Source organism: Gossypium raimondii, chromosome 8 (assembly GCF_025698545.1).
Source record: "Gossypium raimondii isolate GPD5lz chromosome 8, ASM2569854v1, whole genome shotgun sequence".
Classification (NCBI taxonomy): Eukaryota; Viridiplantae; Streptophyta; class Magnoliopsida; order Malvales; family Malvaceae; genus Gossypium; species Gossypium raimondii.
In genome coordinates, this window is record NC_068572.1 from 47,412,695 (window position 1) to 47,423,740 (window position 11,046).

An 11,046-nucleotide genomic window follows, 5' to 3' on the forward strand; every position below is an offset into this window, starting at 1 on the left:
TTGTCCCTTATATGAGCCCTCGAGACCCAATATACGCCTTAGAAGTGAACCAGGACTAAACCGGATACTTAGGGAATTTTTGACAAAATCTCAAAAATTTTCTTAGGTGCAGGAGACACACGCGTGTCTTAAGCCGTATGGGCATACAATGTGAGGCACGCGGTCGTGTCCCAGCCTGTGTCCATACCCATGTAACTCTCTTGCTTGGGTCACACGGCCAAACTACAGTCCGTGTGCTAGGCCGTGTGCAAAAACCTGAGAATTCTGTTTCAAAATTTTAAGATGTAGGGGACTCACAGCAAGACCACACGCCCATGTGCTAGGCCGTGTGCCACACATGGGTAAGACATATGCTCGTGTCTCTGCCCGTGTGGACGAAAATAAGCCATTTTATGGCCACTTTTATCACCCAATCTTGATATTAACTATGCACAACCATTTCCACACTCACAAATCACAACAAGACCTTCAATTCAAACCAATATCAAGTTTTTATAACTAACATATCATTACATATATTCAAATGTCTTAACTTACCAAATTAATTATTTACACCAATGTGCATATTTTACTAAATTTAATAGTTCAAACCATGTCTCAATATTCCTATTAATTAACCATCATCAAATCATTTCAAGCATACTTCATACATGATTAGTCCATACTCATATAAGTTGATTTGAAATATAAATAAAGTATAACTATTAATATTTACACAAAACAACTTTACTTAAAACCATTACAACCCTATACATGCCATATAAACCAAAATATACATTGCAAAAACTACCAGATAAAGCTGGATATTGAGGCTTGATGTGTTGATCCGATCTCCCAACCTCACGTTAATCTACAAGGACAATAAACAACACGAGTAAGCTTAATGAAGCTTAGTAAGTTCGATAGGTTAAACATAGATCTTACCGAACTTGATATAATAAATTTAATAGTAAATTAATCATACATTCTCCCTGTCAAACACAACATAATTCATTAAACACACTTCCTTCAAATCAATATCAATAAAATTTTTAAATTGCCAACATTAATTTCATTTGTCACTTGTCAAATCTTACGGAATCGGAAAACGGCTTACGGATATGAGTACATTGTATCCAGAAGCCCAAAGGCTGCACTAAAGCACATAAGTGCTAACAGAAACCCATAAAGGGTTGAACGGAAGCTCATAGGAGCTGAACAAAAACCCATAAGGGTTAAACAAAAACTCATATGAGTTAACAGAAGCTCGTGAGAGCTAAACGGAAAGTAAATAGGAAAGTTCGCAACAAATGTTGAACCTTGATTTACTTGGGTACATTTACCGTCAATTTATCATTTGCCACAGAACGATTGTACTCAATCTCGCGTTCCACTCGTTTTTAACATTTAATTTAATTTCTTATTTTTAACAATAATCTTATTTTCAACAATAAATATTAATAAATATGTAATACCATTCATTAATTTAATAAATAAACATTAAAGTTTAACCATACGAACTTACCTGGGTTGAATTGTAGGATTTGTAGCAGTTCATGGACTATTCTGCTAATTTCCCTTTTTAACCATTATCTACGAGCTCTTGATATGATGAAAAGAAATATAAAAACCAGCTTTAAGGTTCTCCTATGGCGTTTTTGGACTGAAAATTGGTGAAGAAATGTCTAGAATTCAATTTGGTCATTGTTTTGTTTTACTAATTTTCACCAAATGGTCATGTTACCCCTAACTCATCTTATTTTGTTTTGTTCCTGTGCTTATGCCACCTCAGCCATCCTCATTAGGCTAATTTGGTCTTTAAGTCCTCCTTATTTATCATTTAAGCCATTTAATCACATTTTCTTTAGATAGCAAGTTTTGCACATTTTTTAATTTAGTCCTTTTTCTTTAATTAACTATCAAAACGTTAACATTTTTAACGAAACTTTAATACTTCCTTAATGACACTCAGTAAATATTTATAAAAATATTTACAACTCGGTTTATAGAATCGAGGTCTCGATACCTCATTTTCGAAACCAATTAACCTAATAATTCCTTCTAAAACACAATTCACTATTTCAAAAGTCTTTCTAAAATCACATTTGACTCGTAAATACTAAATAATAAAATTTACGAGCTTACTCGTCGAATTTGGTGGTCTCGAACCACTATTTCCAATGCCACTGAAAATTGAATTATTGCAAATATAGGCCGCCAGCTTACGGTCTCCTTCAATTTAATCCCTTAATTAATCTTAATTTCGTGTTAATTGGAAACCAGGTGTTACAGTCATCAATAGATGAAATGGTAATTTGTTACATTTTGACAACTTTCATCTTTTTTTGTACTGAAATTTACCTTCATCAATGGTGGTACTAAATGATATAAAGTCCGCAATTGTTAATTTTTCACTTTTATTAAACTATTTTGCTGATTTGTTCCTATAGGTACCTCAGAGAACAAGTAGAAGGAAAGTTTGTGTCTCAAGGATGAATACATCAACTACTTCTCACTCACAGCTTCAAACTAAAAGAATGGGGAGTAAACCCTTTGGTACAACAGGGAGAACAAGAATGCAAGGCATAGGCATCTACACTAACACTACAACGAGAATGCAAATTCTTAATGTAAATGGCCCTAAACCCTCAAAGCTCACTTGTTCCCTTTTTTATATTGGTTTGTTTGATTTATAAATGATTTTTAGAAAAAAATCCTTTTTTGGCAGCTTAGGAGACGAGGGCAAATAATGGTAAATAGGCCTCAATCTAGGCCTGCAGCCTTCTCATCAAACGTACCAGCATTCCCCCAATTTGTTGCCTCCTCAACACCTACATCCTCTGCTACTTCCTTAATACCTAAACCATCTCAGCTTGTAGCCTCATCAATACTTGCACAACTATCCTCCCAAGTTGTTCCTTGAAACCTGCAATATCTAACCTTGTAACCTCTTCAACACTATGGAAGACAAATCACATCAATGCCAACCTGTCAAATTTTAAGATTTTTGGTATTATATTCTCTTTGTATGCAATGTTATTTACAGATTCTAATGTTTCTGTTGCCATGATTTGTTTCTTCTGACTATTACTTCCTGGGGTATTTTTGCCAATAAAAAGTTGTGTATGATTCTTTTATTACTATTATATTTAATTTTGCTTATTATCATTTTTTAAAATCATAAAGATAGACTGTTGAACTTTCAATGAGAGACATTGGGTACTTGTAGTAGGGATTGAACTTTATGCTTTGATCCATTGTCTTATTTTTTTATTTGTATACATCGGGCTAAACATTAAAACCTATTAATCAATTTTTGAATTTGTTAATATGATGTGCTTGTTATCGTGCAATCTTGGCTCCTATTAGTGTATTCTAGTACTCATTGCTTCTTTATGTTATTTATGTAGAAACTCTTATAGAGGCCAACTTACCAATGGAAATAGCATATTACCTGAATAAGATGGGTGCCAAGATTCCAAATATAAAGCCTGGGAAGGCTACTATTGAAAATCTCACAAAAATTCAGGCATTAACACGTTTCTAGTGTATGTTTTTGTCTGTAAAATAATTACAATACATAGTTGGAAGCCTATGCCTTTGTTAACGCAATATGTTGAACTTGCTTCTCATTTCTTGTGGGATTTTGGCTATTTCTTGTCATCACATCTGTAGGAGGGTTACTTTTAAATATTTTGGCAATTACATCAACCATACTTTATCATTACTTGCGACGTATCAATGAATGATTTACAATTGATTTTACATCAATTGATAATAATTGTAAGTGCAATTCTAAAGTCTTATGGGTGTTATTTCCTAGTAAAAGGGGATGCACAAATTTATGTAATCCTACATAAATTTGCTCATATGCATACTTAATAAACATATTTTCAAAAGCTAAATCATCTCATTACATTTAATAAGTCTCATAACTTCCATTCCATTCCATTCCAAAGTTAATAAACAATGCAAAAGCATTACAAATAATTATTTTACTCTCTAAACCACAAATTTAAAGACAACAAAAACTATCCATGATGCAATGAAAATAACCTTATAGGAGTACACATCATTCTTAGTCTTTGTCACCAACAATTTATACCATCTTAATTTCTCCTTTTTCTTTGCAAGTTTCCTCACTAACTTTTTCTATTTCATTTACCTTCACTATTTTCTTCAACTCGGTGTTCTCAATCCTAATTCCTCTATTCTCAACCAATAGTGTGATAGCCCGAAATAGGGCCTAATCGGAATAGTGGTTTCGTAACCACAAATTCGAAGTGAAATAGTTTAATTTTATAAAGTTTTATTAATTTCCGATTGATTGAAATATTGTGTGAAAATATGGATAGGAAATTTTAATGATTTAGTGCCTGATTGAATTTTTAAGACTAAATTGAGAAAAATGCAAAGTGTGTCTAATTAGTGATTAAATGACTTAATTGAATTATTGCATGTAATTGGAAGTGTTTATGTGGCAATTAGACCATAAATTAGTGATATGGACACAAAAGGGTAATTCTAGAAAAAAAATCTAAGTAATGGGTCAAGGGCATTTTTGTCCAAATTGAGAAAAAGACAAAATAAAGAGAAAATAAGTGTCCATCTTCTTCAAAATCAGGCGTTTGCTACCAATAAAAAATCATGTCACCATAGCTAGGGTTCTTGATCTTTCTAAGCTCAATTGTAAGTGATTTCTTGCCCCGTTTTTAATTATTTTCGTATTTTTATGCTTATTGATGCTTGAATTTCATGTTTCTATCATTTAATTTAAATGAAGTTAAAGTTTAAAAATTGAATCATTCATGATATAATTGTAAATTGATTAGTGATGTTAGATAATGAATGTTTGAAGTGTTAATTATAAGTTTTACTAGATGAATTCCGATGAAAATGTTGAAAAAGGACTAAATTGTGAAGGATGGTAAAGTGTACATAAAGTTGTGATTTTGTGAAATTGAGGGCTGTTATGAGCATAAAATATGATTTAGTGAAGTTTGAAATTTAAGAATTTAGTGAATTTTATTTTTACGAGCTTTGGGACAAAAGTGGAATTTTTGAAAAGTTATGGGAAAAAATGTAAATTTGCCAACATGTTGTGTATGAATTGTATTTGAATGGAATATTGATAAAATGTATTAAATTGTGTTAATATAGATCAAGAAAGAAGAAATAGTGGAAGTGATCGGGGAAAAGAGAAAGTTATCGACTAAATTACAAAAATAGTCGTTTTGCATCCGAGGTAAGTTACGTGTAAATAATAGTTATATTTTTATAAATTGTGAATTATATTTGATATGTGAATTAATATTGAATGTGGAAGGAAAATTATTCATGAATTATTTAAGTGATAAAGTGTTTAAAATAAAGTGTTAAGTGTAAATTCCCGGTTGAACTTAGGAATAGAAGTGGATACAAGTGACATGTCACTAGAGATCAGTGTTACAGTGTTACAGTGAGTCTCGGGTGTTAGGTGATCTAGCATGTGTTGCAGACACCTGATAGCTTGTGTGAGCAGGCCCGTGGACATTTCCAGTGTTATTGATCAGTGGTAGCTTCGGCTACATATCAGTGGTAGCTTCGACTACATTTCAGTGGTAGCTTCGGCTACATAACAGTGGTAGCTTCGGCTACATATCAGTGTGGCACTTATGTGCTAAATCTCTACGTATCTGTGTATATTCCAAGTGTTCAATGGGATTAATAATGAATTAAAGTGAATATGAAATGAAGTTTGTATGCAGGTACGTTTTAAAAGAATGAGCAGATGTGATAAATGTTAAGTGTATGAGTGCATGTGCAAGTGAAATGGGTAAGATTATGCATGTGTAAGTGGTTGAAATTGTTAAGAAATGTTTGATTAGTTGTATGAGAGAAATGTCAATTATTAAATGAGTACTTATTGTTTACATGTAACTTACTAAGCTAATTGTAGCTTACACCTTTCTTTCTTTCCTTTGTTTTATAGTGATTTAAGCTTGCTCGAATTTGGAATCGTCGGAGCTCGTATCACACTATCATAACCATCTCGGTATTATGTGTTTTTCAGAATGTTTAAAACTATGGCATGTATAGAGTCTTAATAATTTTGAGTATGTTCATATGATATGGCTAAGATTAGCTATTGAAATGGTTAGTAAAGATTATGTTTTGGTGTTATATATGTGTAAATGGTAGTTAATACAAAGAAGCAGTTTCTTTGATAGCAGCAGTGACATGAATGTGAAAAATCACCATAAATAGTAGAAATGGAATTAGAGAGTGAATGATATATAGAATTAAATCTTATCAAGTCTATTTTTACATGAAAGAAACGTTATAGACAAAGGAATTTTATATTATGAGATATTTGAACTTTAGTGTGACAGGTCAGAATGGTTTTTGAAGTACTCTTTTCTAACTTTAGAAAATCATTATAAATTTCACAGAAATAATTATAGGTCATAATTTATATTTATAGATTCCTTAGTGAGTCTATTTTCAAAATAAATAAATTTTAACCTTATATGAATTCTGTACAATGAGATAATTGATTTTTAGTGTCAAGAGGTCAAAACTATCAAGTACTGAAACAGGGGATACTTCAATGAATAAACTGTACTAATTGGCACCAACAATTATAAAAATTTTATGATAATAAGGTATATGAGTCTAGTTTCAGGAAAAATTTACGGATTTAAATTTCAAGTTTTCTAACTCGAGATATAATTAAATTGGTGACAGTCGCGCAGATGGACAGTTTTGCTATGAACAGTGAATTTAATTTTAAAAACAAATTTTTATGCTCCGAATTGGAAAATTAAGTTGGATAACATCTCGTACTCGATTCCGGCGATGGTCTCGGGTAAGGGGTGTTACAAATAGCATTTGGATCTGCCCTTTCTGTTCATCAAGATTCTCATTGGCATCTTGCCTTTCAACCCATTCAAAGAAATCACAACCAATCTACACCATTCAAATATACAAATAAATATAACTCAAAAATTAACTCTCTCATTTTAACTAAATAACATCATCAAACTAAACTTCATATCAAACAAAACTTATTTAAAAAATCAACCCTATAATATTGATAGTAAACATTCTTTACCCAATTATTAGTACATCTCAAATTCAAAGCAAAACAAAATTCCTATCAAATTAAGCCTTCAACATAAAAACTCATAGATATATGCAAATACCTAACATTTATTTACACCAAATATGGTGTGATAAAACAAATTAAAATACCTCTTTATACTTTGAACAACCATAGAATTTCTTCCCTTTGCTCCAAGGGGTATTTGAAGTACAAATAGGTGCTCTTAATCCATAGTAACAATGAACAACCCTCAACCCACAATGAGTTATTGAGCTTGCAATCGACATCTACTACATCCAGCCAAGTAAGAAAGAAAGAACCCAAAGTTTTTGCTCTAAAAAATTTTTTTTCAATCAAACAAGGGTTTCATTAAAAAAATGGTTCTTGAAACTTACCCCCTACCAATTCTACAAGGGATTGAAGGTTCTAAAAAGATTATTGAAAGGGCTGATGAATTTTTTGAAGCAAATAGAGTTATTGAAATTTTTTGAACGAAATAAGGTTCATGAAATTTTTAAAGGATATATTCAAGGAGTAAAATTTTACTTACCCTTTAAATTTAAGAATTTTTAAACTATTTTTAAATGCATTTATGAATTTTATTAGTATTTTGAAAAAAAAATAGACGTCTATGTGGCAAGTTGTGGTTAGCTAAATTTTTTTTCTAACTGGACTACTAGTTGAGGTAAAATGGGTAACAGTTTAATAGTTTAGGTACCAATTCTGACCAAAAAAAAGTTTAGTATTAATTTGGAAAAACTGGTATAATTTAACTACCATTTTGTTATTTAAGCTAAAACCTAACTATAGAATATATATATATATATATATATTGATAAAATGATCGTGTATTTTATTGGAAAAAAGAAGAAAACAAACTAGAGGCCCAACAGACCATTGTACCCAGACCAAATACATCAATACTGAAAGAAAAAATTAGCCCCACTATAATGTTAATAGTGAAAACCTCCTAACAGCAATTAAACCACAACTTAATGGAAACAGAAAGCAATAAATGAAAATAAGAAAAGGAACCTAAATATCTACCCCAGTTAATTAAAAAACGGTTGGATTCCATTAATTCTCTCGATTTGTCATTTCAAAATCAAATTCGTTCTGATGATAGTAGTTTCCAAGGATAAAACTTTATTTGCTATCTTCTTTTGAAATCATTTCCCTCAAATGCTCCTTCAGTCTGGATTTCTTGGCCATCTTCTCTCTGAAGCGAAATTATGAAGCTTCAGCTCTTCTCCCATCAAGTAAAAGGTTTCTCCTTTATCAAGAGCGTCTTTTGCTAGTCTATGTGCATGTGAGTTCCCTGATCTGTGAATATGCTGAAATATAATCTCTTGAAAACAAGGTTTCTTATTCTGAATAAATGAAAGGAAGAAAAGGAACCTAAATATCTACCCCAGTTAATTCAAAAACGGCTGGATACCATTAATTCTCTCGATTTGTCATTTCAAAATCCAATTCATTCTGACGATAGTAGTTTCCAAGGATAAAACTTTATTTGCTATCTTCTTTTGAAATCATTTCCCTCAAACGCTCCTTCAGTCTGGATTTCTTGGCCATCTTCTCTCTGAAGCGAAACTATGATGCTTCAGCTCTTCTCCCATCAGGTAAAAGGTTTCTCATCTATCAAGAGCGTCTTTTGCTAGTCTATGTGCATGTGAGTTCCCTGATCTGTGCATATGCTGAAAGATAATCTCTTGAAAACAAGGTTTCTTATTTTGAATATCTCTGATAATAGCTCCAATCATTAATTTATCTGTTAAAGTAGTCTGGCATTTTTTTTATTTTTTTGGAGTCCCCCATAAGTTTAACCGATTGAACTTTTAGTAAGATCCCTAGCCTTGTGCCTTCTAAACATGCATACGCTTCTGCTGCAAATGGAGAGGAAACATTGTTGTGAATGATTGTCTTTAAGACCAGTAGTTCCCCCCTCAGATCCCAACCCACCAAACCTGTGGCTGATTTGAAGTTTCTACTGTCAAACGCTGCATCGAAATGGATCGTTACTCTTGGTATGTCCTCCTGGATTCTGTAGTTTCTATTCATATTAGCAGGGATCTTCATTGCTTCTATTCCTTCATATTCTGCCATATGCCTCTGTATGTTTTATGCTAAAACTCTTCCTGTTGTAGTTTTCCCCTCATGTATGAATTGATTTCTGGAAAACCATATCAACCATAAAGCATAACAGTAGAGTCGGCGTTAAGCGTCATTACTACTCTTGAAAACCCAGGTTAGCTACTCCCATAGACTTTGATTCATATTATTCATGACCCAGGATAACTGTAAAAACTGCTAAACTTCTGTTGTTATAAGGCATTCACAGAAGACATGAAGGTTGTCTTCTGCTCAGGAGTAGCAACGGGGACATCTGTTGTTTGAAATGACTTTCCTATACCTGAGATTAGGAATATTAGGAATAAAATCCCAGGAAATTCGCCAAATAGTGATTTCAATTTTTGAAGGTAGCTGTAGGCTCCATAATTTCCTGTAAAATTCATTAGTTTCGGTTTGTAATAAATAATTAGTAGGATTCGGAATAACATCTTGTAATAGTTTATAGACACTGCGTACTGAAAACTCGCCGGATAATTCTCTTTTCCAAACTTGAGTATCCTCGTGATCAATCTCTACAAGAAGGATCTATAGAATTTTCTAAGCAATTTCCGCTTGAAAGGTACTATTAATCAAATCCGACCTCCATTTTATGTTTGTATTATCAATAAGATCCGAGACTAACTGTAATTCCCCATTGTTTGATTTGTTATGTCTGTCAATTGTATCATTCCCCTGTATCCAGCTATCTTCCCAAATAGAAATTTTATCTCCTCTGCCCACTCTGTAGCACATCCCTTTTTGGAGGAGTCCCTTTGCTGCCAAAATACTCTTCCAGGTAAGTGAAGGTAAATTTCCCAACTCTGCATTTAGAAAACTTGATTGCGGATAGTATTTTGCTTTTAAAGCTATGGCTAATAAAGAATTTGGATAATTAATAAGGCGCCAACCTTGTTCGGCTAATAACGCAATATTAAATTGACCAAGATTTTGAAAACCTAGACCACCATTTTCTTTTAAGGAACAAAGGTTTTTCCAAATGCACCAATGAATTCCCCTTTTTCCATGTCCCTTCTTCCACTAGAACCCCACAACGATACTTTCCAGTTCATCACATAGAACTTTAAGTAATAAAAAACAAGTCATCGTGTAAGTTGGTATAGCCTGAAGAATGGCCTTTATAAATACTTCCTTTTCACCCTAAGATAAAAACCTGTTACTCCAATTGTCAATATGTTTTTTGAGTCGGTCCTTCAGATTTTAAAAAATTTCCTTTTTTTTCGACCCACCATATTAGGCAACCCTAGGTAACGTTCTGGTTCGTTCGAACTGTGGACCCCCAATAGATTGACGTCCAATCTCTTATCTTCCTCCAATGTGTTCTTGCTAAAGAATACTGTTGATTTGTCAAAATTAACACATTGACCCGAGCAAGATTTGTACTCGCGTAGAATGTTCTTGGGTAAATTAGCACCCTTGCTTGTTGCCTCCCCAGATAATATGCAACCATCAGCGAATAATAGATGGGATACTTGTGGGCCATTTCTACTAACCTTAACACATTTTAAGAAACTTCCATTCATTGCTAGTCTCAGTAGGCTCGATAGACCCTTACCACATAAAAGAAATAAGAACGGACTTAACGAATCACATTGTCTGAGTCCTCTAGTTGGTAGAAACTTATCCCCAATATGCCTATTGATGACTATTGAATAAGAAATAGTGTTTACACATTTCATAATAGCATCTACCCAACTCTGATCAAACCACATCCGTATCATTATCTCCTTTATAAAATTCCATTCAACCCTATCATATGCTTTACTCAAATCGAGTTTAACGGCCATATGCCCTTTTTTCCCCAATCTCTTTATTTTAACATATGCAATATTTCATAGGCTAACAGCACATTA

At 32.8% G+C, this 11,046-nt stretch overlaps 1 long non-coding RNA gene across 1 annotated transcript; it reads left to right on the forward strand.

Annotated features, from left to right (window-relative positions):
- Nucleotides 1–8,149: 8,149 nt before the first annotated feature.
- Nucleotides 8,150–10,612, forward strand: LOC105791759 (uncharacterized). The gene is made up of 3 exons (XR_008198931.1): nt 8,150–9,090; nt 9,211–9,755; nt 9,879–10,612. It is a non-coding gene; the product is annotated as an uncharacterized LOC105791759 (long non-coding RNA).
- Nucleotides 10,613–11,046: the final 434 nt, after the last annotated feature.